Source organism: Pristiophorus japonicus, chromosome 15 (genome assembly GCF_044704955.1).
Source record: "Pristiophorus japonicus isolate sPriJap1 chromosome 15, sPriJap1.hap1, whole genome shotgun sequence".
Lineage (NCBI taxonomy): Eukaryota > Metazoa > Chordata > Chondrichthyes > Pristiophoridae > Pristiophorus > Pristiophorus japonicus.
In genome coordinates this window covers 66,290,853-66,312,073 of record NC_091991.1, presented here as the reverse complement: position 1 = coordinate 66,312,073, position 21,221 = coordinate 66,290,853, and positions in this window count along the sequence as shown.

The window sequence follows — 21,221 nt, the reverse complement described above, 5'->3', positions numbered from 1 at the left end:
AGCGAGGGAATTTGAGTACAGGGGCAGGGAGGTGTTGCTACAGTTGTACAGGGCCTTGGTGAGGCCACACCTGGAGTATTGTGTACAGTTTTGGTCTCCTAACCTGAGGAAGGACATTCTTGCTATTGAGGGAGTGCAGCGAAGGTTCACCAGTCTGATTCCTGGGATGGCGGGACTGACATATCAAGAAAGACTGGATCAACTGGGCTTGTATTCACTGGAGTTCAGAAGAATGAGAGGGGATCTCATGGAAACGTTTAAAATTATGCAGGGTTTAGACAGGTTAGATGCAGAAAGAATGCTCCCAATGTTGGGGAAGTCCAGAACCAGGGGTCACAGTCTAAGGATAAGGGGTAAGCCATTTAGGACCGAGATGGGGAGAAACTTCTTCACCCAGAGAGTGGTGAACCTGTGGAATTCTCTACCACAGAAAGTTGTTGAGGCCAATTCACTAAATATATTCAAAAAGGAGTTAGATGTAGTCCTTACTACTAGGGGGATCAAGGTGTATGGCGAGAAAGCAGGAATGGGGTACTGAAGTTGCATGTTCAGCCATGAACTCATTGAATGGTGGTGCAGGCTCGAAGGGCCGAATGGCCTACTCCTGCACCTATTTTCTATGTTTCTATGTTTCTAGTGTGGAAAAAGTATTTAAGGATATTTTGAGTGGGCCAAAAGAAAATTTCACTCCTTCCCTTTTTAAAACAAAACAAAGCAGGAGGTATGTGTGCAGCAGGTGGAGGGGCAGGTCCTGCACAGAAACAGCATCTCAATGCTGCTGAAGGAGTGGAGGCAGGGTGTGAGTCAGGGCTGAGTCTGTCTCCTTGCCAACCGCGCGAGCTCCGGGCCACGTTCCGACCAGCTCGCACCATTCCCAGCTTTCTTTATTCAGTCCTGTGATTTCTTAAGTCTTCGCCTCTTGGGTTCACTTTCTTTCTTTTGCTGAATCTGAGCTCATTTGTGAAGCGAGGACTGAAAGAAAAACGACGCGCATGCGTTGTCTGAGGAACTCCTTTATCAGAAGTTTGTTTTGTGCCGAAAGGAAAGTCACCTGGACGGAGAATCGGCGCAGATACTGCGGAGAGCGCACAACTTATAAAAAATAAACATCTTGACAAAAGAGGGAGGCGACTTTGTCGGGCAGCAGGAAGAAACTTTCTGGAGCTGCGGTTGATGTGAGCTGAGCCCAGCTGACGGCAGCGTCAGGTTGTGTGTAACGCGGTGAGTGTCTGCACATCGGACCCTGCTGTCCATGGACAAAAGCAACAACTCTTTCTGCAGCGGCCCCAGAACGCCTCATAGCCCTTTGAAGTGTAGTCACCGTTGTAATGTACTTGCTCTGCCGGCCCAATGCCTTAAAGCGGAATTTGTCCGTGAAGCCAATTACAGACTTTTAAAAACAATGTTTATTGGTGGAATTATGTTTCAATGGATTTAAGAGACGGATTTGTTTAGAACCGGAAGAGTTTTATTTAAAAGTGAAGCAGGAATTACTGAAAACACACAAGCTCGAGAGTTGTGGCAGTCTTAACTTGAAATATACTCCCCTTGCGGTGCAGTGGGTAAATGCCCTCGTGGTTTTGTACAGATTGGGAACGTCCCAGTTTCCATTGGCGCCTGTGATCTCCGCTAGGGAAGAGGGGAGCTGGCTCCCATGAAGGATCACCACCCAGTAATAATTGCTGCAAGGAGCACTGTGTAGACATCGGTTGAGAGGAGGTCCTGCTGTGATGTTGGGCATTCATGTGAAAAGTCCGTGCACCACCGGTTGGGTGACACATATGTGTGGAATTTCTGAGATGCACGGTGACCAGTAACCTACATTCCCAACTAACCTGTTTTTGTCACTGGCAGTCTGTGTCCTACTGTCGGTCTAGACACTTTAGAGAGGTAAAGTAATTTTATGTCGAGCAATAAGGAATGCTTCTTGTTCACTCTTTTCCTTTGCGAAAGGATTTTACCGCCTAATACTTTTGCTGTTTTTAAGATCCATTTTCAGAAACTAAGTTTTGTGAATTTTCTATTTTACAACAAAATGGTTGTACACCAAGTAGGTGTTTTAAAAAGTTGGAGAGGTAGGATTTATATCTCACCAGTGAGCTGATCAGGCAAATCACGAGTGATAAAAGTCATCAATGATACAATCACTGGTGTTGGTAGGATGTGTGTTATACCTCGAAATACTCCATGTTGTATTTTAATTTAACCTGTGACTGACAAATCCTTCCATAGTTAAAATTATTTTGCGACGTTGTGTTGCATTGGCAATTGTCTGGCAGAATTCTCTTCCCCGCCCCTCCCCCTGATTTTCTCCCATCCTTGCAGAAGGTACTGATGGTGAGTAGCAGCAGGTAATATGACCAAAGGGATATTACCTTTGAACCAGATCTTGTCCTCAACTAGTGTCTATACAGATGAATTTTCGTAATAAAGTCACTGGCTAGTGTTTAGGAACGGCAATCGTGAAATTTAAAAAAAAAGATACTTTATGGTACAGGTTATGAAGACACAGTTGGAACAGTCTCTCTCAAAGTAAATTTTCCAACGAAAAAATTATTCCCATTTTAATCAGGATGTGATGTGGTGAATCACCTCCATTAAAATGTTTGAAAATAAAAATTAGATGGCATCATTATGTCTGATATAAAATGAATATTGTTGTCTGGTGGAGACATTACGAGCTCCAACAAGTTTTTGAACAAGTATGTAATTGTTGTACAGCAAAAGAAACCACAAATTATTTATATTTACTTAATGGGGGAAAATGCATTGTGTAATATCTGCTTCAGTATCAATGTGCCCAAAACTCAAACATCTGATTAAAGGGGAGATGTACTGTTGCCACAAAACCATAATTGTTCTAAATTGTTGTAAGTGTCACAGCTGCACCTTGTTGCAGAGTTCCTGTGCTTCATAACTGTCTGCAAGAGGTTGCCTGAGAGCAGACATTTTGGAACCCCTGCCCATGTGATTGAATGCCAAGTGATGCTCAAAATCCAGTGATTCCATTTGTGAATGTTTTTGTTTGTTTTTCTTTCTTTGTCTTGTGAAAGCACTCAGAAGATATAGAAAAATGATCAGCTGATCTGCTTTTGGTGTGCTTTATTCTTCAGTATTGTTGGGGACAGCCTGACAGTAAATATTTAATGTAAAACTCCTCCCGATGTAATGTTCTGAGATTGTGTTTCATTTTTGCAGCTCCCTTGCCCAGTGTATAGTTTTGTAGCTGCCAGCTGCCTTCAGGAAATTTGAAACAAATGGCCAGTCTTCAAGTGATCTGGTGATGTAAATAGGGATTCCAAGTCAGCATAGTGTGTGACTTGCAGGTGATGGTGTTCTCATGTGCCTGCAGCCTTTGTCCTTCTAGGTGGTAGTGGTTGTGGGTTTGGGAGGTGCTATCAAAGAAGCCTTAGGGAGTTGCAGCAGTGCATCTTGTAGATGGTAAACACTGTAACCATGTTGCTCCAGTGGTAGAGGGAGTGAATGTTTAAGGTGATGGATGGGGTACCGATCAAGTGGGCTGCTTTGTCCTGGATGTTGTCGAGCTTCTTGAGTGTTGTTGGAGCTGCACTCATCCAGGCAAGTGGAGAGTATTCCATCACACTCCTGACTTGTGCTTAGTAGGTGGTGGAAAGGCTTTGGGGAGTCAGGAAGTGGGTCACTTGCTGCAGAATACCCAACCTCTGACCTGCTCTTGTAGCTACAGTATTTATGTGGCTGATCCAGTTAAGTTTCTGGTCAATAGTGAGCCCTAGGATGTTGATGGTGGGGGATTCAACAATGGTAATGGTACTGAATGTCAAGGGAGCTGGTTAGACTCTCTCTTGATGGAGATGATCATTGCCTGGCACTTGTGTGCCATGGTTGCCTGCATTACAGTCAATGCACTTCTGAAAGTGTCTCCCTTAAAATTCAAAAAATGTTATTCAATCATTCTATTCGATCGAGCCTTTTGTCATCTGTCCTAACCCCTCCATTCCTAGCGCAAGGATTGTTTTTCTTGTGTCTACCTCTAGAGCACATGCAGGTGTTCTTTTTGTTTAAGGCACTATATAAGTAAAAGTTGTGCTCCCTTGCAATTCCTTGGCAATGTACCTCAGGTAAAACTTAAGCTGAATGTTGGCAACTCCACCAGTATTTTCCTTAAAGTCTCAACTGTGTCAGATTTGAAGATACCCTGTACTTATTATTGCTATTACTTGTGCAAAAACAAGACAAACTTCAACTGCCCTTACTCATTTTGTTTAAAGAAGCTATGCTACCTTTCATCACATGGGAATCGGGATCTAGTAGCAGCATGATGATCTTGCATCTGGAGTCTGATCAGCCTATTTTCATCCCAAATTTGCCACCCACAAGGAAGCAGAGTGATAGTCCCGCGTTGCAGTATATTTTCAAATATAGATTGCTAATGGTTTAAAACATCATAAAGGAAAAAAAACAGAATACGCAACAGTTGGTCCAAAAGATTGGTTTTGAGTAGATTTTTAAAAGAGGTGAAACGGATCGAGAGGTTTAGGAAGGAAATTGCAGAAAGTTAGTCACAAGTGGCTGAAGGTTCTGCCACCGGAGGTTGATGGCTGGGGAATATAGAGCTAGAGGAGATTGCAGATGTAGAATGAGGCAAGTTAATAGAGAACGATTTAAAGACAAGGATGAGGATTGGAAAGTTAATGCACTGGGGATGTGGACCCAATATAGTCAGTGAAGACCGTGCATTGTGGGATCCTTTTAGCTTTGTCGAGGAGTGAATATAATCCATGCCTCAGCACACTTTGCACTTTCAAGACAAATTTACTTACATTTTTTTTTAAAAGGCTGCACTCAAAATTCCCAGGGAAAGAGCAGATTCATAAGAAATTGTGCTAAAGAGCTGTTTTTAGGCATGTTGACAATTTTAAAAATTGCTTTAAAAAATGACAGCTTGAAACTTGTTTTCCTTCACTTTTTTGGAATTTAAAGTTTTTGTCTAGAAACAGTATTTGCGTATGAAAGATTTTAGATGCTAGCCCATAACATATTATTATATAAAATATTGCTGCAGCAGTCTCATTATTCAAACCAATCTACTTGGACTTGCAGTACTGCCTGTTCAGCAGGCTGAGCACTGGATGAATTTATTGGTACAATTTAATTGTCGAAAAATTCACACTAAGGAAATAAGTTTTAATGCTGTGCAATTTGCTTCTGAGATGATGCTCCCAAGTTGCCACCTCAAATTGCTTCTACTACTTCCACCACCACTACTTTACCCTAGTATTCTGAAACTCAATGCTAATGTTTGGAAAGAAAAAAGCGATAATTATAATCTTGGTGCTTTTCACATTTCAATTGTACATAATATAAAAGTTTCACATGCCCACCATTACACTTTACTGTAATGCTAAGAACAATAGAGTCACAAATGGCCACTATTAACAATCTACAGAAAATACTGAAAGGGACAAACCAACCAACAAATAAAAAAAAATGCTCAGACATCCTAACTGTCAAAATACACTGCAGATACTGCCGTTAATTGAAACACGTTCTATTAAGCATATGCCTCAATCAACAGAACAAATAGAAATTATCTGGTTAGTATCACGTTATTGGTGGGAGTTTGCTGTGCGCAAATTGGTTGCGCGTTTCCTACATTACAACAGTCACTATACTTCAAAAGTACTTAATTAGCTGTAAAGCACTTTGAGATGTCCGGTGGGCGTGAAAAGCGCTATATAAATCCAAGTCTTTTTTTCTTTTATGTGTGGAATGTTTTTCTTTTGTGTCCCAGATTTCGGTTGACCAGATCTAATTGTTACGTGGAATGCTCTTTCAGTGCTACAAACTGCTTTAAGTTGACAAAACTGGTTTGGCACCACATTTGGGAAATGTAATGACGACAAGTGTAAAAGTTCAGGGGCAGGTGGGTTAATGCGAAGATAAACTTATCTTGTGCTTTGAGTATTTTTGGTACTCTGGATGTCTCTAGTTTAGGATGCCACTTGTTGCATGTTAGTGCTTGCACATCTGAGTGCTTGGCTGATAAGTAAAGGTTTCCTCTCCACTTCAAAACCATTGTTATAACCCCCTCATCTAAAAGCCCATTTCAACTCTTTTGTCCCCATCAATTGTTACTCTATAACCTCCTTTTCCTCTCTGGTCATTGAACATGCTGCCTTCCAACTTCTTGCTCAACTTCTCCATAAGTCCCTCTTTGAATTTCTCCAGTCCAACTTTTTCCCATCTCGCAGCACTGAAACGGCTTTAGCCAAAGTCACTCTCTGTGACAGTGACCATGATGCTTTCCCCCTCCTCGACTGCTCTGCATAGTTTGACACAATTGACCGTGATATCCTCCTCCGAAGCCGCTCCTCCACTGTACAGTTCCATGGAACTGCCCTAGCATGGTTCCATTCTTACCGATCCAAACATAACCAGAGAATCCTCAGCATTGGCTTCTCTTTGCATGCCACACCATCACCTCTGGAATTTGTGTGCACCAATGACACCAATCTTTACTTCTCCCCCACCTCTCAATCTTTTGACTGCCTCTGTATTTATCCAACACCCAGTCGCCCATCATCCGAATCTTTGCTGATTTATATTGGCTCTGCATCACCCAATGCCTCAATCTTAAAATCTCTGTCCTTCTCTTTAAAATCCTCCCATGGCTTCATCCCACCATATCCCTACATCCTCCTCTAGCCCTATAGCCACGCCTCCCACCCCACCCAGCAAAGTCACCATTTTTCAGATTCTGGGCTCTTGTGCTACCCTCTTCTTTGTCTCACCAATGACAGCAGAGCCTTGTGGTCTACTTTCAAACTCCCTTTCAAAAAAATATATATACTCACGCGCTCCCACTCGCACTCCATCCCCATTCCTCCCCTTCCCTAGTTAAGGAGGTGTGAGAGGAAAATCCACACAGTAAGATCAAAATTGTGAGGAAAGGACCAGAAGGACGTATGGGAAGAGTGGGGAAAGATACCCAAATAACAGTTCTGTACACGAATGCATGTGGCATAAGAAATAAAATGAGTGAGTTTGAAGCATAAATTTAGCTTAAACGGTATGATTATAGTAGATGTTGCAGATACCTGGCTATAAGCTGGGCATGATTGGGAGCTGAGCATTCGAGGCTTCAGCCCACTGGTTCAGACTCAACTGGAGTACTGTGTCCAATTCTGTGCGCCACACTTTTTAGGAATGATGTGAAGGCCTTGGAGAGGTGCAAAAAAGATTTAAGAAAATGATCCCAGGGATGAGGGATTTCAGTTACGTGAATAGACTGGAGAAACTGGAGTAGTTGTTCTTGGAGCAGGGACGATTGTGAGGAGATTTGATAGAGGTGTTGTAAATCATGGGTCTGGACTGAGTAGATAGAGAAAAACTGTTCCCATTGGTGAAAGGGTTGAGCACCAGAGGACACAGAATTAAGATGATTGGCAAAAGTACCAAAGGCGACATAAAGAGAAACAATTTTTGCACAGTGAGTGATTTGGATCTGGAATGCACTGCCTGAAAGGGTGTTGGAGGCAGACTCCATCACGGCTTTCAAAAGGGAGTTGGATAAATACCTGAAAGAAAAAAAACTTGCAGGTATATGGGGACAGGGTGGGGGAGTGGGACTGCCTGAGAGGGTGGTGGAGGCGGATTCAATTTTTTGCTTTCAAAAGGGAGCTGAAGAAGTATCTGAAGGAAAATAACTTGCAGGGCTATGGGGAAAGGGTGGGTGGGACTAGCTGAAGTGCTCTTGCAGAGAGCTGGCATGGGCTGAATGGCATCCTTTTGTGCGGTAACCATTCTATAATTCTATAAGAACTTTAGAAAGGACAGGGAATGTGTGAATTTGGCAGCTTTTTTTTCTTGTTGGTTTCTCTTTCCCCTTAGCACCTTTTTAAACATTTTTCTTCATATTCCTATATTCATCCCAGGAAATGCCTTTTCCTTTTTCTTTGCCCTGTAGAGATAATTTTTCTTTTATTTTACTTCCAACTTTATTAATCTATTTGGTTAAATGTAGATATTTGCTTCTTGCTGTGTATTTATGCTACATGCCCAGTTATGTATTTGTTACCTGTCTAGTATTATATCTTTAAGGTGTTCCACTTTCCCTTTACCCGAGTGTTGTTGCATGACTTCCCCCTCCCACCACCCCAGCCCCAATCAATTTGCTTGAGTTCTCTTTTGTTTTTTTTCAAGTTATCCTTTTTTAAATTACCCTTGGAATTTCTGAAACTCAGAACCTATTGAATTTAATCATTGTGTGATCACTGACTCCCAAGGTTGCCACAACTTCCAGTTTCGGTACGCTATCTGAGTCATTTCTAATTACGAATTCAGAATGAGTTCTACGTGTTGTGGCTTCTTGGAAGCATTAGGTCATAAAAAGTCATGCATTACATTTACCAACTCGGACTCTGAACCACTGGGGTTTTCCCAGTTTATATTCGATTGATTGAAGTCGTCCATTAAAATAACTTTACTGTTCTTGCATATTTTTCCTATCTCTTCAGAAAGCAAGCGGTCTTGCCTCTTCCTCTTCCCTGCTAGTCTATAGCATTCCTCTAGTGTTAGTTTGTTTTATTTCACAGTAAACCTATGTCTAATCAGATTAGTTCATTGTGCAGCATTTTATTTTCTACAGGATCAACTTCATTTGCTTCGCAGATATCCATGACATGTAGGGCTGCACTAACTCCTTTTCTAGCCACTCCATCTTTTCTGAGCAAATGCTACCCCAGATTGCAATATTTATTAATATAGTCTTGAAGCTTGCCTTGTTTTTGATAGTCTTACAAATCTACTTCCATGATGTTGCAGATCTTCCACTTTTGGCATGTTATTGCTAATATTTCTATGTATATACATTTAATGCAAATAGACTGGCAAATTACACTTAAAGGGTTGACGGTGGATAGGCAATAGCAAACATTTAAAGATCACATGGATGAACTTCAACAATTGTACATCCCTGTCTGGAGTAAAAATAAAACTGGGAAGGCTCAACTGTGGCTAACAAGGAAAATTAAGGATAGTGTTAAATCCAAGGAAGAGGCATATAAATTGGCGAGAAAAAGCAGCAAATCTGAGGACTTGGAGAAATTTAGAATTCAGCAGAGGAGGACAAAGAGTTTAATTAGGAGGGAGAAAATAGAGTATGAGAGGAAGCTTGCCAGGAACATAAAAACTGACTGCAAAAGCTTCTATAGATATGTGAAACATAGAAACATAGAAAATAGGTGCAGGAGTAGGCCATTCGGCCCTTCGAGCCTGCAGCGCCGTTCAATAAGATCATGGCTAATCATTCCCTCAGTACCCCTTTCCTGCTTTCTCTCCATATCCCTTGATTCCCTTGGCCATAAGGGCCATATCAAACTCCCTCTTGAATATATCCAATGCACTGGCATCAACAAATCTGCGGCAGGGAATTCCACAGGTTAACAACTCTCTGTGAAGAAGTTTCTCCTCATCTCCGTCCTAATGATCTACCCTTATCCTAAGACTATGTTCCCTGGTTCTGGATTTCCCCAACATTGGGAACATTCTTCCCGCATCTAACCTGTCCAGTCCCGTCAGAATCTTATACGTTTCTATGAGATCCCCTCTCATCTTTTTAAACTCCAGTGAATAAAGGCCCAGTTGATCCAGTCTCTCCTCATATGACAGTCCAGCCATCCCTGGAATTAGTCTGGTGAACCTGCGCTGCACTCCCTCAATAGCAAGAACGTCCTTCCTCAGGTTAGGAGACCAAAACTGAACACAATATTCCAGGTGAGGCCTCACTAAGGCCCTGTACAACTGCAGTAAGATCTCCCTGCTCCTATACTCCAATCTCCTAGCTATGAAGGCCAACATACCATTTGCCTTCTTCACCGCCTGCTGTACCTGCATGCCCACTTTCAGTGACTGATGAGCCATGACACCCAGGTCTCGTTGCATCTCCCCTTTTCCTAATCTGCCGCCATTCAGATAATCTGCCTTCCTGTTTTTGCCCCCAAAATGGATAACCTTACATTTATCCACATTATACTACATCTGCCATGCATTTGCCTACTCACCTAACCTGTCCAAGTCACCCTGCAGCCTCTTAGCATCCCCCTCACAGCTCACACTGCCACCCAGTTTAGTGTCAACTGCAAACCTGGAGATATTACACTCAATTCCTTCATCCAAATCGTTAATGTATATTGTAAAGAGCTGAGGTACTCCACTAGGCACTGCCTGCCATTCTGAAAAGGAACCGTTTATCCCGACTCTCTGCTTCCTGTCTGCCAATCAGTTCTCTATTCACGTCAATACATTACCCCCAATACCATGCGCTTTGACTTTGCACACCAATCTCTTGTGCGGGACCTTGTCAAAAGCCTTTTGAAAGTCCAAATACACCACATCCACTGGTTCTCCCTTGTCCACTCTGCTAGTTACATCCTCAAAATTCCAGAAAATTCGTCAAGCATGATTTCCCTTTCATAAATCCATGCTGACTTGGACTGATCCTGTCATTGCTTTCCAAATGCACTGCTATTTCATCCTTAATGATTGATTCCAACATTTTCCCCACTACTAATGTCAGGCTAACTGTAATTTCCTGTTTTCTCTCTCCCTCCTTTTTTTAAAAGTGGTGTTACATTAGCTACCCTCCAGTCCATAGGAACTGACCCAGAGTCGATAGACTGTTGGAAAATGATCACCAATGCATCCACTATTACTAGGGCCACTTCCTTAAGTACTCTGGGATACAGACTATCAGGCTCCAAGGATTTATCAGCCTTCAATCCCATCAATTTCCTGCCTAATAAGGATATCCTTCAGTTCCTCCTTCTCACGAGACCCACTGTCCCCTAGTACATTCGGAAGCTTATTTGTGTCTTCCTTCGTGAAGACAGAACCAAAGTATTTGTTCAATTAGTCTGCCATTTCTTTGTTCCCCATTAAAAATTCACCTGAATCCGACTGCAAGGGACCTACATTTGTCTTCACTAATCTTTTTCTCTTCACATATTTATAAAAGCTTTTGCAGTCAGTTTTTATGTTCCCTGCAAGCTTCCCCTCGTACTCTATTTTCCCCCTCTTAATTAAACCCTTGCTCCTCCTCTGTTGAATTCTAAATTTCTCCCAGTCCTCAGGTTTGTTATTTTTTCTGGCCAATTTATATGCCTCTTCCTTGGTTTTAACACTATTCTTAATTTCCCTTGTTAGCCACAGTTGAGCCACCTTCCCCGTTTTATTTTTACTCCAGACAGGGATGTACAATTGCTGAAGTTCATCCATGTGATCTTTAAATGTTTGCCATTGCTTATCCACCATCATCCCTTTAAGTATCCTTTTCCAGTCGATTCTAGCCAATTCACGCCTCATATCGTCGAAGTTACCTTTCCTTAAGTTCAGGACCCTGGTTTCCGAATTAACTATGTCACTCTCCATCTTAATAAAGAATTCTACCATATTATGGTCACTCTTCCCCAAGAGGCTTCGCACAACAAAATTGCTAATTAGTCCCTCCTTATTACACATCACCCAGTCTAGGATGGCCAGCTCCCTAGTTGGTTCCTTGACATATTGGTCGAGAAAACCATCCCTAATACACTCCAGGAAATCCTCCTCCACCGCATTACTACCAGTTTGGTTAGCCCAGTCAATGTGCAGATTAAAGTCGCCCATGATAACTGCTGTACCTTTATTGCACACATCCCTTATTTCTTGTTTGATGCTGTCCCCAACCTCACTACTACTGTTTGGTTGTCTGTACACAACTCCCACTAGCGTTTTCTGCCCTTTGGTATCCCGCAGCTCCACCCATACCGATTCCACATCATCCAAGCTAGTGTCCTTCGTTACTATTGCGTTAATTTCCTCTTTAACCAGCAATGTCACCCCAACTCCTTTTCCTCTCTGCCTATCCTTCCTAAATGTTGAATACCCCTGGATGATGAGTTCCCAGCCTTGGTCATCCTGGAGCCATATCTCCGTGATGCCAATTACATCATACCCATTAACTGCTGTCTGCGCAGTTAATTCGTCCACCTTATTCCTAATACTCCTTGCATTGAAGCACAGAGCCTTCAGGCTTGTCTTTCTAACACACTTTGCCCCTTTAGAATTTTGCTGTAATGTGGCCCTTTTTGTTTTTTGCCTTGGGTTTCTCTGCCCTCCACTTTTACTATTCTCCTTTCTTTCTTTTGCTTCTGCCTCCATTTTATTTCCCTCTGTCTCCCTGCATAGGTTCCCATCCCCCTGCCATGTTAGTTTAACTCCTCGCCAACAGCACTAGCAAACACTCCCCCCAGGATATTGGTTCCGGTCCTGCCCAGGTGCAGACTGTCCCATTTGTACTGGCCCCACCTCCCCCAGAACCGGTTCCAATGTCCCAGGAATTTGAATCCCTCCCTTTTGCACCACTCCTCAAGCCACGTATTCATCGATTCCTACTAGCACATGGCACTAGTTGCAATCCTGAGATTCCTACTTTTTAATTTAGCTCCTTAAATTCGTCTCATAGGACCTCATCCTGTTTTTTACCTATATCGTTGGTACCTATGTGCACCACGACAACTGGCTGTTCACCTTCCCTTTTCAGAATGTCCTGCACCCACTCCGAGACATCCTTGACCCTTGCACCAGGGAGGCAACATACTATTCTGGAGCCTCGGTTGTGGCCGCAGAAACGCCTATCTATTCTCCTTACCATTGAATACCCTATCACTATAGCTCTCCCACTCTTTTTCCTGCCCTCCTGTGCAGCAGAACCACCCACGGTGCCATGAACTTGGCTGCTGCTGCCCTCCCCTGATGAGTCATCCCCCTCGACAGTACCCAAAGCGGTGTATCTGTTTTTTGCAGGGTGATTACCACAGGGGACCCCTGCACCTTCCTTCCTTCCACTGCTCTTCCTGTTGGTCACCCATTCCCTATCTGGCTGTGTACCCTTCACCTGCGGTGAGACCAACTCGCTAAACGTGCTAGTCAAGTCATTCTCAGCATCGTGCATGCTCCAGAGTGAATCCACCCGCAGTTCCAGTGCCGCAATGCGGTCCGTCAGGAGCTGGAGGCGGATATACTTCCCGCACACAGTCATCAGGGACACCGGAAGTGTTCCTGACTTCCCACATAGTGCAGGAGGAGCATAACATGTGTCTGAGCTCTCCTGCCATGTCTTAACCCTTAGATTAACTTAAATTGGCAACAACAATGCTAAAGGTTACTGACTGATATAGAAAAGAAAAAGAAAAGCTACTTACCAATCACTTACCCCCTTGGCTGTGACGTCACCTTTCGATTTCTTTCTACTTTTTGCCTCCCTACTTCAGCTGCACTGGTAGGCCTCTGACGTCCCCGGACTCCCTGCTGCTCGCTCTCCCGCCTCTCCGACACGTTGGGCCTTTTGTCGGCCTCGGGCGTCCCCGGACTCCCTGCTGCTCGCACTCCCGCGCCTCCAATGCGTTGGGCCTTTTGTAGGTCTCCCACATCGTCGGACTCCCTGCTGCTCGCATTCCCGCCTCTCCGACGGGTTAGAGAAAAAGATTAATGAAGACCAGCGTAGGTCCGTTGCAATCGGATTCAGGTGAATTTATAATGGGCAATAAAGAAATGGCAGACCAGTTGAACAAATACTTTGGTTCTGCCTTCACGAAGGAAGACACAAATAACCTTCCAGAAATACTAGGGAACCGAGGGTCTAGTGAGAAGGAGGAACTGAAGGAAATCCTTATTGGGTGGGAAATTGTGTTAGGGAAATTGATGGGATTGAAGGCCAATAAATCCCCGGGTCCTGATAGTCTGCATCCCAGAGTACTTAAGAAAGTGGCCCTAGAAATAATGGATGCATTGGTGATCATTTTCCAACAGTCTATCGACTCTGGATCAGTTCCTGTGGACTGGAGGGTAGCTAATGTAACACCACTTTTTAAAAAGGGAGGGAGAGAGAAAATGGGTAATTATAGACAGGTTAGCCTGACATCAGTAGTGGGGGAAATGTTGGAATCAATTATTAAAGATGAAATAGCAGCGCATTTGGAAAGCAGTGATAGGATCGGTCCAAGTCAGCATGGATTTATGAAAGGGAAATCATGCTTGACAAATCTTCTAGAATTTTTTGAGGATGTAACTAGTAGAGTGGACAAGAGAGAACCATTGGATGTAGTGTATTTGGACTTTCAAAAGGCTTTTGACAAGCTCCCACACAAGAGATTGGTGTGGAAAATTAAAGCTCAGGGTATTGGGAGTAATGTACTGACGTGGATAGAGAACTGGTTGGCAGACAGAAAGCAGAAAGTCGGGATAAACGGGACCTTTTCAGAATGGCAGGCAGTGACGAGTGGGGTGCCGCAGGGCTCAGTGCTGGGACCTCAGCTCTTTACAATATACATCAATGATTTGGATGAGGGAATTGAGTGTAATATCTCCAAGTTTGCAGATGACACTAAGCTGGGTGGCGGTGTGAGCTGTGAGGAGGACGCTAAGAGGCTGCAGGGTAACTTGGACAGGTTAGGTGAGTGGGCAAATGCATGGCAGATGCAATATAATGTGGATAAATATGAGCTTATCCACTTTTTGGGGGCAAAAACACGAAGGCAGAATATTATCTGAATGGCAGCAGATTAGGAAAAGGGGAGGTGCATTGAGACCTGGGTGTCATGGTATATCAGTCATTGAAAGTTGGCATGCAGGTACAGCAGGCGGTGAAGAAGGCAAATCGTATGTTGGCCTTCATAGTTAGGGGATTTGAGTCTAAGAGCAGACAGGTGTTACTGCAGTTGTGCAGGGCCTTGGTGAGGCCTCACCTGGAATATTGTGTTCAGTTTTGGTCTCCTAATCTGAGGAAGGACGTTCTTGCTATTGAGGGAGTGCAGCGAAGGTTCACCAGACTGATTCCTGGGATGGCAGGACTGACATATGAGGAGAGACTGGATCGACTGGGCCTGTATTCACTGGAGTTTAGAAGGATGAGAGGGGATCTCATAGAAACATATAAAATTCTGACAGGACTGGACAGGTTAGATGCAGGAAGAATGTTTCCGATGTTGGGGAAGTCCAGAACCAGAGGACACAGTCTAAGGATAAGGGGTAAGCCATTTAGGTCTGAGATGAGGAGAAACTTCTTCAGAGAGTTGTTGACCTGTGGAATTCCCTACCGCAGAGAGTTGTTGATGCGAGTTCATTGGATATATTCAAGAGGGAGTTATATATGGCCTTACAGCTAAAGGGATCAAGGGGTATGGAGAGAAAGCAGGAAAGAGGTACTGAGGTGAATAATCAGCCATGATCTTATTGAATGGTGGTGCAGGCTCGAAGGGCCTAGTTTCTATGTTTCTGTTGCCACCTTTCATGTCCCCCAGCATCTGCCTTTTCCTCGTCTCCAGCTCATATATATCTCTCTGCATTTCTATATCCGCATTCTGCTTTTGCCTACCTTCTGCTCTATGTACAGCCTTCGCTGCAATCTGGTTACCAACCTTTTTTTCCCCATTCTCCCAACTATCTAGTGTAACTGATTCTTGATTATTGCCTCAGTGTTACTCATGGATTTCTTAATTCTTTCTTTAAATGCAGCTGTGTCCCTTGTACCAGTTATTTCTGTCTGAAAGTGTTCCACATTATTTCTGACAGTAGCATTGTTATTTTCTCTCTTATTTGGCTACTCATTTACAATTTTGTAGAAAAAAGGGGACAAAGTGGCATGGTAACAGGACAGATACATGGGATTCGAACTACTGCTCACGTGAAGGATAAACCCCAATATGAACTGGCTGGGCCAGAAAAGGCCTGGCCTCTTTCTGTGTTTTAATTTCCATTTATCCTACATTTTATTAATGTCATTTTAGTTCTCCTGCTCTCTCTCTCTTTCTCTCCCCCCCCCCCCCCCCCCTCCCCCACCGCCACCTGTTTCAATACTGTCTTCAGACGGTTTCCATGAGAAAGGTGAGGCCAGGCCTGTGTATCCTTACGTAATTATTGGCTTTTGCTGAAAGTTTGTAGCTCAGCCTTATTGCACAATATTTAAAATGTTACATCTTTAAGTGCATGTCTAAACAGCTTGTAGAGCTGAACCACAAGGGAGCTGGCATTTTCCAACATTGCCAACATGTTGAAAGAGATGTTTAAATTTCCCGCATTGATTGCAAGCATTTAAATAATGACATAGGCAAAACAAGACTTTTTACACGTATGGAGAAAACTAATTAGATCAAAACTTGTATAACTAAGAATTGATCTTTCATGTCCAGCTCCTAGTGATAATTTGTGATTTAGTACTCACGCGCTTATTGTGAACCTAACCTTCAAAACAAAGTAAGAATTTGACAGAAGTCACTCGCCTTGTTTAATAGCAGAAAGCCTCTTAAAGGGCTACTATTGCAAAATACTTTTCCATATTTATACACTGAGCAGAGCCTGAGGCAACGTAACATCTCTTCCAATTACAGAATATATGATAAAGTTCAGTTTAACAAAACACATGCCTAATATAAAGTAAACAAGAGCTTACATATGTGAACTGGAGACTAGAACGGCAAATACTGGGGCACATGAAAGGTGGCAAATTGGGTCATACAAAGAACTGAACAGTGTGTGGACCAGCGAACTGATTACTAGTGCCATTTTAAGTGATGAAGTGCTGTGGACACCAGATGTGTGGTTCTTTCATCATCAATAGTACTTTTAATATAAATGATCCAATATGTAAGTGACCCAGTGACATTGGGAACCCACAATTCAGCTATTGTTGGCTCTACATTTAATACTATCTGTGCAATGCCAGATCCTGCTATTCTCGAGACTTGTGATTGCACTCCTTGTTTGAGCACTGTTCCCTATTGACCATTTTAATGAGGTGCTGTGTTTGTATTGGAGTTACCACTGGTGGCAGCCTGACTTTGATGCTGTAATATAAGTGAGGCAGCTGTATCCTGCTTTCACTGGCATAGTGTACTGCTGGCTTCAATGGCTTTCACTGGCTGCATGGGTGCCTTCTCTGGTCTATGTCAACCATCAGGGAAGGTTCAGAGGTAGAAATGACATACTATTGTGATTTTTAAACCGCTTTGCCCATACAACCATCCAGCCTGCAGTATAAATGCAGTGATTTTTAGACTAATGGTAACCAAGACACACACACAAAATGAACATAAGAATAGAAGAAATAGGAGCAGAAGTAGGCCATCTGTATCCTTGAGCCTGCTCTGCCATTCAATAAGATCCTGACTGATCCAATCCTGGCCTCAACTCCACTTCCCTGCCCTCTCCCCATAACCCTTGATTTCCTTATCTTTCAAAAATCTGTCTATCTCCACCTTAAATATATTCAATGACCCAACCTCCACTGCTCTCTAGGGTAGAGAATTCCAAAGATTCATGACCCTCTGAGAGAAGAAATTCCTCCTCATTTCCGTTTTAAATGAAATTCAATAGTATCTGTCATTTCTACCCTTATTCTGAGACTATGCCCCCTAGTTCTTGACTCCCCACGAGAGGCAACAATCTCTCAGCATCTACCCTGTCAAGCCTCCTCAGAATCTTGTACGTTTCAATAAGATCACCTCTCAGTCTTCTAAACTCCAGCGAGTATAGGCCCAATCTGCTCAAGCTTTTTTCATATGACAACCCTTTCATCTCAGGAATCAACCTCGGGAACCTTCTCTGAATTGCATCCAATGCAAGTATATCCCTCTTTAAATAAGAAGACCAGTACTGTATGCAGTACTCCAGGTGTGGTCTCACCAATACCCTGTATGGTTGTAGCAGGACATCCTTACTTTTTATATTACATCCCCTTTGCAATAAAGGTCAACATTCCATTTGCTTTCCTAATTACTTGCATGCTAACTTTTTGAGTTTCATGCACAAGGACACCCAGATCCCTCTCTGCCGCAGCATTTTGTAATCTCTCATAATTTAAATAATTTGCTTTTTTATTTTTCCTTCCAAAGTGGATAACCTCACATTTTCCCACATTATACTCCAGCTGCCAAATTTTTGTCCACTCACAGCCTGTCTATATCACTTTGCAGATTCTTTGCATCCTCCTCACAACTTGCTTTCCCACCTATCTTTGTATCATCAGCAAATTTGGCTACATTACACTCGGTCCCTTCATCAAAGTCATTAATATAGATTGTAAATAGTTGTGGCCCAGCACTGATCCCTGTGGCACCCCACTAGTTACAGTTTGCCAACCTGAAAATGACCCATTTATCCTGACTGTTTTCTGTTAGTTAGCCAATCCTCTCCATGCTAAAATATTACCCCCAACCCCGTGAGCTCTTATCTTGTGCAGTAACCTTTTATGTGGCACCTTATCGAATGCCTTCTGGAAATCCAGATACACAACATCTACTGATTCCCCTTAATATACCCTGCTCATTACATCCTCAAAGAACTCCAGCAAATTTGTCAAACACGATTTCCCTTTCATAAAACCATGCTGACTCTGCTTGATTGAATTATGCTTTTCCAAATGTCCTGCTACTGCTTCCTTAATAATGGACTCAAGCATTTTCCCAGTGACATGTTAGGCTAACTGGTCTATAGTTTCCTGCTTTCTGTCTCCCTCCTTTCTTAAATAAGGCCTTACATGTGTGGTTTTCCATTCCGCTGGGACCTCTCCAGAGTTCAGGGAATTTTGGTGGATTACAACCAATGCATCCACAATCTCTGCAGCCATTTCTTTTAAGAGCCTAGGATGCAAGCCATTAGGTTCAGGAGACTTGTCCACCTTTAGTCCCATTAGTTTGTCGAGTACTTTTTCTCTAGTGATTGTTTTACGTCTCTTTTCCCCCCCCAACCCCCCGCACCATAACCACAATAGCCTTTTGATTATCAATTTTTGGGATGCTTTTAGTGTCTTCTCCCATGAAGACCGATACAAAATATTTGAGTCTCTGCCATTTCCCCGTTTCCCATTATTAATTCCCCAGTCTTATCCTCTAAGGGACCAACGTTTACTTAAGCTACTTTCTTTTTTTTTTATATACCTGTAGAAGCTCTTACTGTCTGTCTTTATAATTTCCTGCTAGCTTACTCTCAAACTATCTTCTCTCTCTTTATCATTTTTTTTTAGTCATCCTTTGCTGGTTTCTAAAAATGTTCCAATCCTCTGGCCTTCCATTATTCTTCGCAACATTGTATGCCTTTGTTTTCAATTTGATACCATCCTTTACTTCATTAGTTAGCCAGGGATGGTTCATTCTTCTTAGAGTATTTCTTTCTCACTGGAATATATCTTTGCTGAGAGTTATGAAATATCTCCTTAAATGTTTGCTACTGGTTATCTACTGTCTTACCCTTTAATTTATTTTCCTAGTCCACTTTAGCTAACTCTGCCTTCATTCCTTTGTAATTGCCTTTATTTAAGTTCAGGACATTAGTTTGAGATCTTGCTTTCTCACCCTTAAACTGAATTTGAAATTCTACCATACTATGATCACTTTTCCCAAGACGATCCTTTACTATGAGATCATTCATTAATCCCGGCTCATTAAACATTACCAAATCTAAAATAGTCTGCTCCCTGGTTGGTTGCACAATGTATTGTTCTAAGAAACCATCCCGCATGCACTCTATGAACTCTTCCTCAAGGCTACCTTTGCTAATTTGGTTTGTCCAATCAATATGAAGATTTAAATTGTTATGTTCAGAATAACTCCACAAGACATTGGGCTCAAGTTTCGGCTTAAGTTGCTCCTATTTTTTTTTTGAGCAACTAGTTTAGAATGGAGTATCTGAGAAATTGCAATTCTTGGCATTTAGTTTGCTCTAATTCTAGTGAGTTTTGGAACAGTTTTTTTTCAAAAGGGGGCATTACCAGCCACTTACACCAGCTTTGTAAGTTTAGGCAGCGAAAACTTACTCCAAATTAACCTAGAATGGAGTAAGTGTAGATTTTTGTACGCTCAGAAAAATGCTATAAATTAGGCGTAGGGAACAAGAGATTGGGGGGTGGGGGGGGGGAGGAGTAAGGGAAGTTTACAAGCATTAAACACTTCACTTTTACAAATAAAGAGCCATCATCAATAATAAATGATAGATAAATCAAAAAATCAATTAATCAACCAACAAATCAATCCCCCAAAATTTTTTTTTTTAAATAATAAAAAATCAATCAATAAATAAAAAAATTACGCTTCTTCTCACCTACTGCAGCACAGGGAGCCCTCCAACAGCATGCTGGGACGGCCACCCCCCCCACCCCCCCAGGAGATGCTGGTCAGGCTGGCCCCGCCGCCGACCAGAACTTAGGGCGGGCCCCGACGCCAAGGACTTCAGGCGGGGCCCGCCCCCAGTGAGATGCCAGGCAGGCGGGCCCCGACGCCGAGGACTTCAGGCGGGGCCCGCCCCCAGTGAGATGCCAGGCAGGCGGGCCCCGCCGCCGCCGAGGAGTTTGGACAGGGCCTGCCCCCAGGAGATGCCGGGCGGGCTGCCGCGGAAGAGGTAAGTACTGTCAGGCCACTTGGCCAGGGATCGGGTCGTCGCCCGGAGACAGGACATGCTGAGAGGGCCAGGGGCTACTGCGCATGTGCGCAGCTGCCGGCACTGTTTTTGGCGCTGGGCTATAGCTCCGCCCTGAGCAGCTCCTGCTGCGCAGCGCCGAGCTGGAAATAGCCCTATAGATATCGAAGAATCACGAGGTAAGTATTTGGTGCTTTTTCAGTTCTACAAATTAGACGGGCCTCTCCAATGTGCGCCGTTCTAGCGGGCGTCCGAAACTTAAGCCCTGTAAGCTCAAATTGTTGTGACCTTGGTCTCTTTAATCTAACTCCAGAGTGAGGAAGCATCATGGTAGACTGCCTTTTATACCTGCTTGCCCAGAATATGCAGGTTACTCTTGAGTCTCCCACAGGTGCGCCCCCCTGGTGGCAAGTCTTACACAAGTTATTTAAAAGTTGAGGCGATCCGGGGCTCTATGATCTCGGGTTGGTCACCTGAGTTGAAGTCCTGGCATGGGTGAGTTGGTCGGATCATTGCTGCACTGTGGCACGGTTGGTCTGATCGGACTGTCGGGCATGGTGGTTTCATCCTCGTGGTTGACCGCGAGGTCGATTGCTGGTTGGGTGTGTGTAGATGGATCAATGATGGTAATGTCCTCTTCAAACTGTTCTTGGTTGTCAGTGAATCGCAGTTTGGTCTGATCCAAGTGCTTTCTGCAGGTTTGTACATTCACAAGTTTGACAACAAACACTGTATTCCCCTCCTTGGCTAAAACAGTGCCAGCAACCCAATTGGGACCATGACCATAATTAAGA